Genomic DNA, 15,987 nt, shown 5'->3' on the forward strand with positions numbered 1-15,987 from the left:
CTAAACCGTAAACCACCCCCAAAACGACCCCCTACACTGCTCAAACACCACTGCACTGCCCTAAACCCTGAAACACCACCCCCAGCAAAACCCCCTAGACTGCCCTAAACCCTGAAGCACCACCCCAAGTGTGACCCCCTACACTGCCCGAACAACACTGCACTGCCCTAAACCCTGAATCACCACCCCCAGCATGACCCCCTACACTGCCAGAACACCACTGCACTGCCCTAAACCCTGAAACACCACCCCCAGCACGACCCCTACACTGCCCGAACACCACTGCACTGCCCTATACCCTGAAACACCACCCCCATCATGACCCCCTACACTGCCCGAACACCACTGCCCTAAACCCTGAAACACCAGTCCCAGCACGACCCCCTACACTGCCCGAACAACACTGCACTAAACCCTGAAACACCACCCCCCAACAAGACCCCATACGCTGCCCGAACACCACTGCACTGCCCTAAACCCTGAAACACCACCCCCAGCACGACCCCCTACACTGCCCAAACATCACTGCACTGCCCTAAACCCTAAACCACCCCAAAAATGACCCATTACACTGCTCGAACACCACTGCACTGCCGTAAACCCTGAAACACCCCCCCAGCAAGACCCCCTACAATGCCCGAACACCACTGCACTGCCCTAAACCCTGAAACACCACCCCCAGCAAAACCCTCTACACTGCCCTAAACCCTGAAACACCACCCCAAGCATGACCCCCTACACTGCCCGAACAACACTGCACTGCCCTGAACCCTGAATCACCACCCCCAGCACGACCCCCTACACTGCCCGAACACCACTGCAATGCCCTAAACCCTGAAACACCACCCCCAGCATGACCCCCTACACTGCCCGAACACCACTGCACTGCCCTAAACCCTGAAACACCCCCCCCGCACGACCCCCTACACTGCACGAACACCACTGCACTGCCCTATACCCTGAAATACCACCCCCTGCATGACCCCCTACACTGCCCGAACACCACAGCACTGCCCTAAACCCTGAAACACCACCCCCAGCAAGACCCCCTACACTGCCCAAACACCACTGCACTGCCCTAAACCCTGAAACACCACCCCCAGCAAGACCCCGTACACTGCCTGAACACCACTGCCCTGAACCCCAAAACATCACCCCCAGCACGACCCCCTACACTGCCCGAACATCACTGCCCAAAACCCTGAAACACCAACCCCAGCACGACCCCCTACACTGCCCGAACACCACTGCACTGCCATAAACCCTGAAAAACCAGCCCCAGCACAACCCCCTACCCTGCCCGAACACCACTGCACTGCCCTAAACCCTGAAACACCAGCCCCAGCACGACACCCTACACTGCCCGAACACCACTGCTCTGCCCTAAATCCTGAAACACCAGCCCCAGAACGACCCCCTACTCTGCCCGAACACCACTGCCCTAACCCCTGAAACACCACCCCCAAGAAGACCCCCTACACTGCCCTAACACCACTGCACTGTCCTAAACCCTGAAACAGCACCCCCAGCACGACCCCCTCCACTGCCCGAACACCACTGCACTGCCCTATACCCTGAAACACCACCCCCAGCACGACCCCCTATACTGCGCAAACACCACTGCTTTGCCCTAAACCCTGAAACACCAGTCCCAGCACGACCCCCTACATTGCCCGAACAACACTGCGCTAAACCCTGAAACACCACCCCCCAACAAGACCCCATACGCTGCCCGAACACCACTGCACTGCCCTAAACCCTGAAACACCACCCCCAGCACGACCCCCTACACTGCCCAAACATCACTGCACTGCCCTAAACCCTAAACCACCCCAAAAATGACCCATTACACTGCTCGAACACCACTGCACTGCCGTAAACCCTGAAACACCCCCCCAGCAAGACCCCCTACAATGCCCGAACACCACTGCACTGCCCTAAACCCTGAAACACCACCCCCAGCAAAACCCTCTTCACTGCCCTAAACCCTGAAACACCACCCCAAGCATGACCCCCTACACTGCCCGAACAACACTGCACTGCCCTAAACCCTGAATCACCACCCCCAGCACGACCCCCTACACTGCCCGAACACCACTGCACTGCCCTAAACCCTGAAACACCACCCCCAGCATGACCCCCTACACTGCCCGAACACCACTGCACTGCCCTAAACCCTAAAACACCCCCCCGCACGACCCCCTACACTGCACGAACACCACTGCACTGCCCTATACCCTGAAATACCACCCCCTGCATGACCCCCTACACTGCCCGAACACCACAGCACTGCCCTAAACCCTGAAACACCACCCCCAGCAAGACCCCTACACTGCCCAAACACCACTGCACTGCCCTAAACCCTGAAACACCACCCCCAGCAAGACCCCGTACACTGCCTGAACACCACTGCCCTGAACCCCAAAACATCACCCCCAGCACGACCCCCTACACTGCCCGAACATCACTGCCCAAAACCCTGAAACACCAACCCCAGCACGACCCCCTACACTGCCCGAACACCACTGCACTGCCATAAACCCTGAAAAACCAGCCCCAGCACAACCCCCTACCCTGCCCGAACACCACTGCACTGCCCTAAACCCTGAAACACCAGCCCCAGCACGACACCCTACACTGCCCGAACACCACTGCTCTGCCCTAAATCCTGAAACACCAGCCCCAGAACGACCCCCTACTCTGCCCGAACACCACTGCCCTAACCCCTGAAACACCACCCCCAAGAAGACCCCCTACACTGCCCTAACACCACTGCACTGTCCTAAACCCTGAAACAGCACCCCCAGCACGACCCCCTCCACTGCCCGAACACCACTGCACTGCCCTATACCCTGAAACACCACCCCCAGCACGACCCCCTATACTGCGCGAACACCACTGCTTTGCCCTAAACCCTGAAACACCAGTCCCAGCACGACCCCCTACATTGCCCGAACAACACTGCGCTAAACCCTGAAACACCACACTCCAACAAGACCCCCTACACTGCCCGAACTACCCTAAACCTTGAAACACCACCCCCAAAACGACCCCTACACTAACCCGAACACCACTGCCCTAAAGCCTATAACACCACCCCCAGCATGACCCCCTACACTGCCCTTACACCACTGCACTGCCCTAAACCCAGAAACACCACCCCCTGCAAGACCCCCTACACTGCCCGAACACCACTGCCCTAAACCCGTAAACACCACCCCCTGCAAGACCCCCTACACTGCCCGAACACCACTGCCCTGCCCTAAACCCTGAAACACCACCCCCTGCACTACCCCCTACACTGCCCGAACACCACTGCCCTAACCCCTGAAACACCACACCCTGCACGACCCTACACTGCCCGAACACCACTGCACTGCCCTATACCCTGAAACACCACGCCCAGCATGACCCCCTACACTGCCCGGACACCACTGCACTGCCCTAAACCCTGAAACACCATCCCCAGCACGACGCCGTACACTGCCCGAACACCACTGCACTGCCCTAAACCCTGAAACACCACCCCCAGCATGACCCCCTACACTGCCCGAACACCACTGCACTGCCTTAAACCCTGAAAGACCATCCCAAGCACGACCCCCTACACTGCCCGAACACCACTGCCTTAAACGCTGAAACACCACCCCAGCACGACCCCCTACACTGCCCGAACACCACTGCACTGCCGTAAACCCTGAAACACCACCCCTAGCAAGACCCCCTACACTGCCCGAACACCACTGCACTGCCCTAAACCCTGAAACACCACCCCCAGCAAGACCCCCTACACTGCCTTAAACCCTTAAACACCACCCCAAGCATGACCCTCTACACTGCCCGAACAACACTGCACTGCCCTAAACTCTTAATCACCACCCCCAGCACGACCCCGTACACTGTCCGAACACCACAGCACTGCCCTAAACCCTGAAACAACACCCCCAGCAAGACCCCCTACACTGCACAAACACCACTGCACTGCCCTAAACCCTGAAACACCACCCCCAGCAAGACTCCCAACACTGCCCGAACTCCACAGCACAGCCCTAAACCCTGAAAGACCACCCCCAGCAAGACCCCGTACACTGCCTGAATACCACTGCCCTTAATCCCAAAACATCACCCCAAGCATGAACCCCCTACACTGCCCGTACATCACTGCCCTAAACCCTGAAACACCAACCCCAGCACGACCCCCTACACTGCCCGAACACCACTGCACTGCCATAAACCCTGAAAAACCAGCCCCAGCACAACCCCCTACACTGCCCAAACACCACTGCACTGCCCTAAACCCTGAAACACCAGCCCCAGCACGACACCCTACACTGCCCGAACACCACTCTGCCCACACACTACTGCTCTGCCGTAAACCCTGAAACACCAGTCCCAGCATGACCCCCTACACTGCCCGAACAACACTGCACTAAACCCTGAAACACCACCCCCAACAAGACCCCATACACTGCCCAAACACCACTGCGCTGCCCTAAACCCTGAAACACTACCCCCAGCACGACCCCCTACACTGCCCGAACACCACTGCACTGCCCTAAACCGTAAACAACCCCCAAAACGATCCCCTACACTGCTCAAACACCACTGCACTGCCCTAAACCCTGAAACACCACCCCCAGCAAAACCCCCTAGACTGCCCTAAACCCTGAAGCACCACCCCAAGTGTGACCCCCTACACTGCCCGAACAACACTGCACTGCCCTAAACCCTGAATCACCACCCCCAGCATGACCCCCTACACTGCCCGAACACCACTGCACTGCCCTAAACCCTGGAACACCAACCCCAGCACGACCCCTACACTGCCCGAACACCACTGCACTGCCCTATACCCTGAAACACCACCCCCATCACGACCCCCTACACTGCCCGAACACCACTGCCCTAAACCCTGAAACACCAGTCCCAGCACGACCCCCTACACTGCCCGAACAACACTGCACTAAACCCTGAAACACCACCCCCAACAAGACCCCATACGCTGCCCGAACACCACTGCACTGCCCTAAACCCTGAAACACCACCCCCAGCACGACCCCCTACACTGCCCAAACATCACTGCACTGCCCTAAACCCTAAACCACCCCAAAAATGACCCATTACACTGCTTGAACACCACTGCACTGATCTAAACCCTGAAACACCACCCCCAGCAAGACCCCCTACAATGCCCGAACACCACTGCACTGCCCTAAACCCTGAAACACCACCCCCAGCAAAACCCTCTACACTGCCCTAAACCCTGAAACACCACCCCAAGCATGACCCCCTACACTGCCCGAACAACACTGCACTGCCCTAAACCCTGAATCACCACCCCCAGCACGACCCCCTACACTGCCCGAACACCACTGCACTGCCCTAAACCCTGAAACACCACCCCCAGCATGACCCCCTACACTGCCCGAACACCACTGCACTGCCCTAAACCCTGACACACCCCCCCGCACGACCCCCTACACTGCCCGAACACCACTGCACTGCCCTATACCCTGAAATACCACCCCCTGCATGACCCCCTACACTGCCCGAACACCACAGCACTGCCCTAAACCCTGAAACACCACCCCCAGCAAGACCCCCTACACTGCCCAAACACCACTGCACTGCCCTAAACCCTGAAACACCACCCCCAGCAAGACCCCGTACACTGCCTGAACACCACTGCCCTTAACCCCAAAACATCACCCCCAGCACGACCCCCTACACTGCCCGAACATCACTGCCCAAAACCCTGAAACACCAACCCCAGCACGACCCCCTACACTGCCCGAACACCACTGCACTGCCATAAACCCTGAAAAACCAGCCCCAGCACAACCCCCTACCCTGCCCGAACACCACTGCACTGCCCTAAACCCTGAAACACCAGCCCCAGCACGACACCCTACACTGCCCGAACACCACTGCTCTGCCCTAAATCCTGAAACACCAGCCCCAGAACGACCCCCTACTCTGCCCGAACACCACTGCCCTAACCCCTGAAACACCACCCCCAAGAAGACCCCCTACACTGCCCTAACACCACTGCACTGTCCTAAACCCTGAAACAGCACCCCCAGCACGACCCCCTCCACTGCCCGAACACCACTGCACTGCCCTATACCCTGAAACACCACCCTCAGCACGACCCCCTTTACTGCGCGAACACCACTGCTTTGCCCTAAACCCTGAAACACCAGTCCCAGCACGACCCCCTACATTGCCCGAACAACACTGCGCTAAACCCTGAAAAACCACACTCCAACAAGACCCCCTAAACTGCCCGAACTACCCTAAACCTTGAAACACCACCCCCAAAACGACCCCTACACTAACCCGAACACCACTGCCCTAAAGCCTATAACACCACCCCCAGCATGACCCCCTACACTGCCCTTACACCACTGCACTGCCCTAAACCCAGAAACACCACCCCCTGCAAGACCCCCTACACTGCCCGAACACCACTGCCCTAAACCCTGAAACACCACCCCCTGCAAGACCCCCTACACTGCCCTAACACCACTGCACTGTCCTAAACCCTGAAACAGCACCCACAGCATGACCCCCTACACTGCGCGAACACCACTGCTTTGCCCTAAACCCTGAAACACCAGTCCCAGCACGACCCCCTACATTGCCCGAACAACACTGCGCTAAACCCTGAAACACCACACTTCAACAAGACCCCCTACACTGCCCGAACTACCCTAAACCTTGAAACACCACCCCCAAAACGACCCCTACACTAACCCGAACACCACTGCCCTAAAGCCTATAACACCACCCCCAGCATGACCCCCTACACTGCCCTTACACCACTGCTCTACCCTAAATCCTGAAACACCAGCCCCAGAGCGACCCCCTACTCTGCCCGAACACCACTGCCCTAACCCCTGAAACACCACCCCCAAGAAGACCCCCTACACTGCCCTAACACCACTGCACTGTCCTAAACCCTGAAACAGCACCCACAGCACAGCCCTCTCCACTGCCCGAACACCACTGCACTGCCCTATACCCTGAAACACCACCCCCAGCACGACCCCCTACACTGCGCGAACACCACTGCTTTGCCCTAAACCCTGAAACACCAGTCCCAGCACGACCCCCTACATTGCCCGAACAACACTGCGCTAAACCCTGAAACACCACACTTCAACAAGACCCCCTACACTGCCCGAACTACCCTAAACCTTGAAACACCACCCCCAAAACGACCCCTACACTAACCCGAACACCACTGCCCTAAAGCCTATAACACCACCCCCAGCATGACCCCCAACACTGCCCTTACACCACTGCACTGCCCTAAACCCAGAAACACCACCCCCTGCAAGACCCCCTACACTGCCCGAACACCACTGCCCAAAACCCTGAAACACCACACCCTGCAAGACCCCCTACACTGCCCGAACACCACTGCCCTGTCCTAAACCCTGAAACACCACCCCCTGCACGACCCCTACACTGCCCGAACACCACTGCCCTAACCCCTGAAACACCACACCCTGCACGTCCCTACACTGCCCGAACACCACTGCACTGCCCTATACCCTGAAACACCACGCCCAGCACAACCCCCTACACTGCCCGAACACCACTGCACTGCCCTATACCCTGAAACACCACCCCCATCACGACCCCCTACACTGCCCGAACACCACTGCCCTAAACCCTGAAACACCAGTCCCAGCACGACCCCCTACACTGCCCGAACAACACTGCACTAAACCCTGAAACACCACCCCCCAACAAGACCCCATACGCTGCCCGTACACCACTGCACTGCCCTAATCCCTGAAACACCACCCCCAGCACGACCCCCTACACTGCCCAAACATCACTGCACTGCCCTAAACCCTAAACCACCCCAAAAATGACCCATTACACTGCTCGAACACCACTGCACTGCCGTAAACCCTGAAACACCACCCCCAGCAAGACACCCTACAATGCCCGAACACCACTGTACTGCCCTAAACCCTGAAACACCACCCCCAGCAAAACCCTTTTCACTGCCCTAAACCCTGAAACACCACCCCAAGCATGACCCCCTACACTGCCCGAACAACACTGCACTGCCCTAAACCCTGAATCACCACCCCCAGCATGACCCCCTACACTGCCCGAACACCACTGCACTGCCCTAAACCCTGAAACACCATCCCCAGCATGACCCCCTACACTGCCCGAACACCACTGCACTGCCCTAAACCCTGAAACCCCCCCCCCCCGCACGACCCCCTACACTGCCCGAACACCACTGCACTGCCCTATACCCTGAAATACCACCCCCTGCATGACCCCCTACACTGCCCGAACACCACTGCACTGCCCTATACCCTGAAACACCACCCCCAGCACGACCCCTACACTGCGCGAACACCACTGCTTTGCCCTAAACCCTGAAACACCAGTCCCAGCACGACCCCCTACATTGCCCGAACAACACTGCACTAAACCCTGAAACACCACACTCCAACAAGACCCCCTACACTGCCCGAACTACCCTAAACCTTGAAACACCACCCCCAGCACGACCCCTACACTACCCGAACACCACTGCCCTAAAGCCTATAACACCACCCCCAGCATGACCCCCTACACTGCCCTTACACCACTGCACTGCCCTAAACCCAGAAACACCACCCCCTGCACGACCCCCTACACTGCCCAAACACCACTGCCCTAAACCCTGAAACACCACCCCCTGCAAGACCCCCTACACTGCCCGAACACCACTGCCCTGCCCTAAACCCTGAAACACCACCCCCTGCACGACCCCCTACACTGCCCGAACACCACTGCCCTAACCCGTGAAACACCACCCCCTCCACGACCCTACACTGCCCGAACACCACTGCACTGCCCTATACCCTGAAACACCATGCCCAGCACGACCCCCTACACTGCCCGGACACCACTGCACTGCCCTAAACCCTGAAACACCACCCCCAGCACGACGCCGTACACTGCCCGAACACCACTGCACTGCCCTAAACCCTGAAACACCACCCCCAGCATGACCCCCTACACTGCCCGAACACCACTGCACTGCCTTAAACCCTGAAAGACCATCCCAAGCACGACCCCCTACACTGCCCGAACACCACTGCCTTAAAGGCTGAAACACCACTCCAGCACGACCCCCTACACTGCCCGAACACCACTGCACTGCCCTAAACCCTGAAACACCACCCCCAGCACGACCCCTACACTGCCCGACCACTGCACTGCCCTAAACCCTGAAACACCACCCCCAGCACGACCCCATACAGTGCCCGAACACCACTGCACTACCCTAAACCCTGAAACACCACCCCCAGCAAGACCACCTACACTGCCCAAACACCACTGCACTGCCCTAAACCCTGAAACACCACCCCCAGCGAGACCCCCTACACTGCCCGAACACCACTGCACTGCCTTAAACCCTGAAATACCATCCCAAGCACGACCCCCTACACTGCCCGAACACCACTGCCTTAAACACTGAAACACCACCCCAGCACGACCCATACACTGCCCGAACACCACTGCACTGCCCTATACCCTGAAACACCACCCCCATCACGACCCCCTACACTGCCCGAACACCACTGCCCTAAACCCTGAAACACCAGTCCCAGCACGACCCCCTACACTGCCCGAACAACACTGCCCTAAACCCTGAAACACCACCCCCAGCACGACCCCCTACACTGCCCAAACATCACTGCACTGCCCTAAACCCTAAACCACCCCAAAAATGACCCATTACACTGCTCGAACACCACTGCACTGCCGTAAACCCTGAAACACCACCCCCAGCAAGACCCCCTACAATGCCCGAACACCACTGCACTGCCCTAAACCCGGAAACACCACCCCCAGCAAAACCCTCTACACTGCCCTAAACCCTGAAACACCACCCCAAGCATGACCCCCTACACTGCCCGAACAACACTGCACTGCCCTAAACCCTGAATCACCACCCCCAGCATGACCCCCTACACTGCCCGAACACCACTGCACTGCCCTAAACCCTGAAACACCACCCCCAGCATGACCCCCTACACTGCCCGAACACCACTGCACTGCCCTAAACCCTGAAACACCCCCCCCCGCACGACCCCCTACACTGCCCGAACACCACTGCACTGCCCTATACCCTGAAATACCACCCCTGCATGACCCCCTACACTGCCCAAACACCACTGCACTGCCCTATACCCTGAAACACCAACCACAGCACGACCCCTACACTGCGCGAACACCACTGCTTTGCCCTAAACCCTGAAACACCAGTCCCAGCACGACCCCCTACATTGCCCGAACAACACTGCACTAAACCCTGAAACACCACACTCCAACAAGACCCCCTACACTGCCCGAACTACCCTAAACCTTGAAACACCACCCCCAGCACGACCCCTACACTACCCGAACACCACTGCCCTAAAGCCTATAACACCACCCCCAGCATGACCCCCTACACAGCCCTTACACCACTGCACTGCCCTAAACCCAGAAACACCACCCCCTGCACGACCCCCTACACTGCCCGAACACCACTGCCCTAAACCCTGAAACACCACCCCCTGCAAGACCCCCTACACTGCCCGAACACCACTGCCCTGCCCTAAACCCTGAAACACCACCCCCTGCACGACCCCCTACACTGCCCGAACACCACTGCCCTAACCCCTGAAACACCACCCTCTCCACGACCCTACACTGCCCGAACACCACTGCACTGCCCTATACCCTGAAACACCATGCCCAGCACGACCCCCTACACTGCCCGGACACCACTGCACTGCCCTAAACCCTGAAACACCACCCCCAGCACGACGCCGTACACTGCCCGAACACCACTGCACTGCCCTAAACCCTGAAACACCACCCCCAGCATGACCCCCTACACTGCCCGAACACCACTGCACTGCCTTAAACCCTGAAAGACCATCCCAAGCACGACCCCCTACACTGCCCGAACACCACTGCCTTAAACGCTGAAACACCACCCCAGCACGACACCCTACACTGCCCGAACACCACTGCACTGCCGTAAACCCTGAAACACCACCCCTAGCAAGACCCCCTACACTGCCCGAACACCACTGCACTGCCCTAAACCCTGAAACATCACCCCCAGCAAGACCCCCTACACTGCCTTAAACCCTTAAACACCACCCCAAGCATGACCCCCTACACTCCCCGAACAACACTGCACTGCCCTAAACCCTGAATCACCACCCCCAGCACGACCCCCTACACTGACCGAACACCACTGCCCTGCCCTAAACCCTGAAACACCACCCCCAGCACGACCCCGTACACTGTCCGAACACCACAGCACTGCCCTAAACCCTGAAACACCACCCCAGCAAGACCCCCTACACTGGCCAAACACCACTGCACTGCCCTAAACCCTGAAACACCACCCCCAGCAAGACCCCGTACACTACCTGAACACCACTGCCCTTAACCCCAAAACATCACCCCCAGCACGACCCCCTACACTGCCCAAACATCACTGCCCAAAACCCTGAAACACCAACCCCAGCTCGACCCCCTACACTGCTCGAACACCACTGCACTGCCATAAACCCTGAAAAACCAGCCCCAGCACAACCCCCTACCCTGCCCGAACACCACTGCACTGCCCTAAACCCTGAAACACCAGCCCCAGCACGACACCCTACACTGCCCGAACACCACTGCTCTACCCTAAATCCTGAAACACCAGCCCCAGAACGACCCCCTACTCTGCCCGAACACCACTGCCCTAACCCCTGAAACACCACCCCCAAGAAGACCCCCTACACTGCCCTAACACCACTGCACTGTCCTAAACCCTGAAACAGCACCCCCAGCACGACCCCCTCCACTGCCCGAACACCACTGCACTGCCCTATACCCTGAAACACCACCCCCAGCACGACCCCCTACACTGCGCGAACACCACTGCTTTGCCCTAAACCCTGAAACACCAGTCCCAGCACGACCCCCTACATTGCCCGAACAACACTGCGCTAAACCCTGAAACACCACACTCCAACAAGACCCCCTACACTGCCCGAACTACCCTAAACCTTGAAACACCACCCCCAAAACGACCCCTACACTAACCCGAACACCACTGCCCTAAAGCCTATAACACCACCCCCAGCATGACCCCCTACACTGCCCTTACACCACTGCACTGCCCTAAACCCAGAAACACCACCCCCTGCAAGACCCCCTACACTGCCCGAACACCACTGCCCTAAACCCTGAAACACCACCCCCTGCAAGACCCCCTACACTGCCCGAACACCACTGCCCTGCCCTAAACCCTGAAACACCACCCCCTGCACGACCCCTACACTGCCCGAACACCACTGCCCTAACCCCTGAAACACCACACCCTGCACGACCCTACACTGCCCGAACACCACTGCACTGCCCTATACCCTAAAACACCACGCCCAGCACGAACCCCTACACTGCCCGGACACCACTGCACTGCCCTAAACCCTGAAACACCACCCCCAGCACGACGCCGTACACTGCCCGAACACCACTGCACTGCCCTAAACCCTGAAACACCACCCCCAGCATGACCCCCTACACTGCCCAAACACCACTGCCCTGCCTTAAACCCTGAAAGACCATCCCAAGCATGACCCCCTACACTGCCCGAACACCACTGCCTTAAACGCTGAAACACCACCCCAGCACGACCCCCTACACTGCCCGAACACCACTGCACTGCCGTAAACCCTGAAACACCACCCCTAGCAAGACACCCTACACTGCCCGAACACCACTGCACTGCCCTAAACCCTGAAACACCACCCCCAGCAAGACCCCCTACACTGCCTTAAACCCTTAAACACCACCCCAAGCATGACCCCCTACACTGCCCGAACAACACTGCACTGCCCTAAACCCTGAATCACCACCCCCAGCACGACCCCCTACACTGACCGAACACCACTGCCCTGCCCTAAACCCTTAAACACCACCCCCAGCACGACCCCGTACACTGTCCGAACACCACAGCACTGCCCTAAACCCTGAAACACCACCCCCAGCAAGACCCCTACACTGCCCAAACACCACTGCACTGCCCGAAACCCTGAAACACCACCCCAGCAAGACCCCATACACTGCCTGAACACCACTGCCCTTAACCCCAAAACATCACCCCCAGCACGACCCCCTACACTGCCCGAACATCACTGCCCAAAACCCTGAAACACCAACCCCAGCACGACCCCCTACACTGCCCGAACACAACTGCACTGCCATAAACCCTGAAAAACTAGCCCCAGCACAACCCCCTACCCTGCCCGAACACCACTGCACTGCCCTAAACCCTGAAATACCAGCCCCAGCACGACACCCTACACTGCCTAAACACCACTGCTCTGCCCTAAATCCAGAAACACCAGCCCCAGAACGACCCCCTACTCTGCCCGAACACCACTGCCCTAACCCCTGAAACACCACCCACAAGAAGACCCCCTACACTGCCCTAACACCACTGCACTGTCCTAAACCCTGAAACAGCACCCCCAGCACGACCCTTTCCAGTGCCCGAACACCACTGCACTGCCCTAAACCCTAAACCACCCCCAAAACGACCCCCTACATTGCTCGAACACCACTGCTCTTCTGTAAACCCTGAAACACCACCCCCAGCAAGACCCCCTTATCTGCCCGAACACCACTGCACTGCCCTAAACCCTGAAAGACCACCCCCAGCAAAACCCCCTACACTGCCCTAAACCCTGAAACACCACCCCAAGCATGACCCCCTACACTGCCCGAACAACACTGCACTGCCCTAAACCGTAAACCACCCCCAAAACGACCCCCTACACTGCTCAAACACCACTGCACTGCCCTAAACCCTGAAACACCACCCCCAGCAAAACCCCCTACACTGCCCTAAACCCTGAAACACCACCCCAAGTATGACCCCCCTACACTGCCCGAACAACACTGCACTGCCCTAAACCCTGAATCACCACCCCCAGCATGACCCCCTACACTGCCCGAACACCACTGCACTGCCCTAAACCCTGAAACACCCCCCTCAGCACGACCCCTACACTGCCCGAACACCACTGCACTGCCCTATACCCTGAAACACCACCCCCATCACGACCCCCTACACTGCCCGAACACCACTGCCCTAAACCCTGAAACACCAGTCCCAGCACGACCCCCTACACTGCCCGAACAACACTGCACTAAACCCTGAAACACCACCCCCCAACAAGACCCCATACGCTGCCCGAACACCACTGCACTGCCCTAAACCCTGAAACACCACCCCCAGCACGACCCCCTACACTGCCCAAACATCACTGCACTGCCCTAAACCCTAAACCACCCCAAAAATGACCCATTACACTGTTCGAACCCCACTGCACTGCCGTAAACCCTGAAACACCACCCCCAGCAAGACCCCCTACAATGCCCGAACACCACTGCACTGCCCTAAACCCTGAAACACCACCCCCAGCAAAACCCTCTACACTGCCCTAAACCCTGAAACACCACCCCAAGCATGACCCCCTACACTGCCCGAACAACACTGCACTGCCCAAAACCCTGAATCGCCACCCCCAGCACGACCCCCTACACTGCCCGAACACCACTGCACTGCCCTAAACCCTGAAACACCACCCCCAGCATGACCCCCTACACTGCCCGAACACCACTGCACTGCCCTAAACCCTGAAACACCACCCCTAGCAAGACACCCTACACTGCCCGAACACCACTGCACTGCCCTAAACCCTGAAACACCACCCCCAGCAAGACCCCCTACACTGCCTTAAACCCTTAAACACCACCCCAAGCATGACCCCCTACACTGCCCGAACAACACTGCACTGCCCTAAACCCTGAATCACCACCCCCAGCACGACCCCCTACACTGACCGAAAACCACTGCCCTGCCCTAAACCCTGAAACACCACCCCCAGCACGACCCCGTACACTGTCCGAACACCACAGCACTGCCCTAAACCCTGAAACACCACCCCCAGCAAGACCCCTTCACTGCCCAAACACCACTGCACTGCCCTAAACCCTGAAACACCACCCCCAGCAAGACCCCATACACTGCCTGAACACCACTGCCCTTATCCCCAAAACATCACCCCCAGCACGACCCCCTACACTGCCCGAACATCACTGCCCAAAACCCTGAAACACCAACCTCAGCACGACCCCCTACACTGCCCGAACACCACTGCACTGCCATAAACCCTGAAAAACTAGCCCCAGCACAACCCCCTACTCTGCCCGAACACCACTGCACTGCCCTAAACCCTGAAACACCAGCCCCAGCACGACACCCTACACTGCCCGAACACCACTGCTCTGCCCTAAATCCTGAAACACCAGCCCCAGAACGACCCCCTACTCTGCCCGAACACCACTGCCCTAACCCCTGAAACACCACCCACAAGAAGACCCCCTACACTGCCCTAACACCACTGCACTGTCCTAAACCCTGAAACAGCACCCCCAGCACGACCCCCTCCACTGCCCGAACACCACTGCACTGCCCTAAACCCTAAACCACCCCCAAAACGACCCCCTACATTGCTCGAACACCACTGCTCTTCTGTAAACCCTGAAACACCACCCCCAGCAAGACCCCCTACACTGCCCGAACACCACTGCACTCCCCTAAACCCTGAAAGACCACCCCCAGCAAAACCCCCTACACTGCCCTAAACCCTGAAACACCACCCCAAGCATGACCCCCTACACTGCCCGAACAACACTGCCCTGCCCAAACCGTAAACCACCCCCAAAACGACCCCCTACACTGCTCAAATACCACTGCACTGCCCTAAACCCTGAAACACCACCCCCAGCAAAACCCCCTACACTGCCCTAAACCCTGAAACACCACCCCAAGTATGACCCCCTACACTGCCCGAACAATACTGCACTGCCCTAAACCCTGAATCACCACCCCCAGCATGA

The sequence above is a fragment of the Triturus cristatus genome, chromosome 1_1 (genome assembly GCF_964204655.1).
Source record: "Triturus cristatus chromosome 1_1, aTriCri1.1, whole genome shotgun sequence".
In the NCBI taxonomy this organism is placed as follows: Eukaryota; Metazoa; Chordata; class Amphibia; order Caudata; family Salamandridae; genus Triturus; species Triturus cristatus.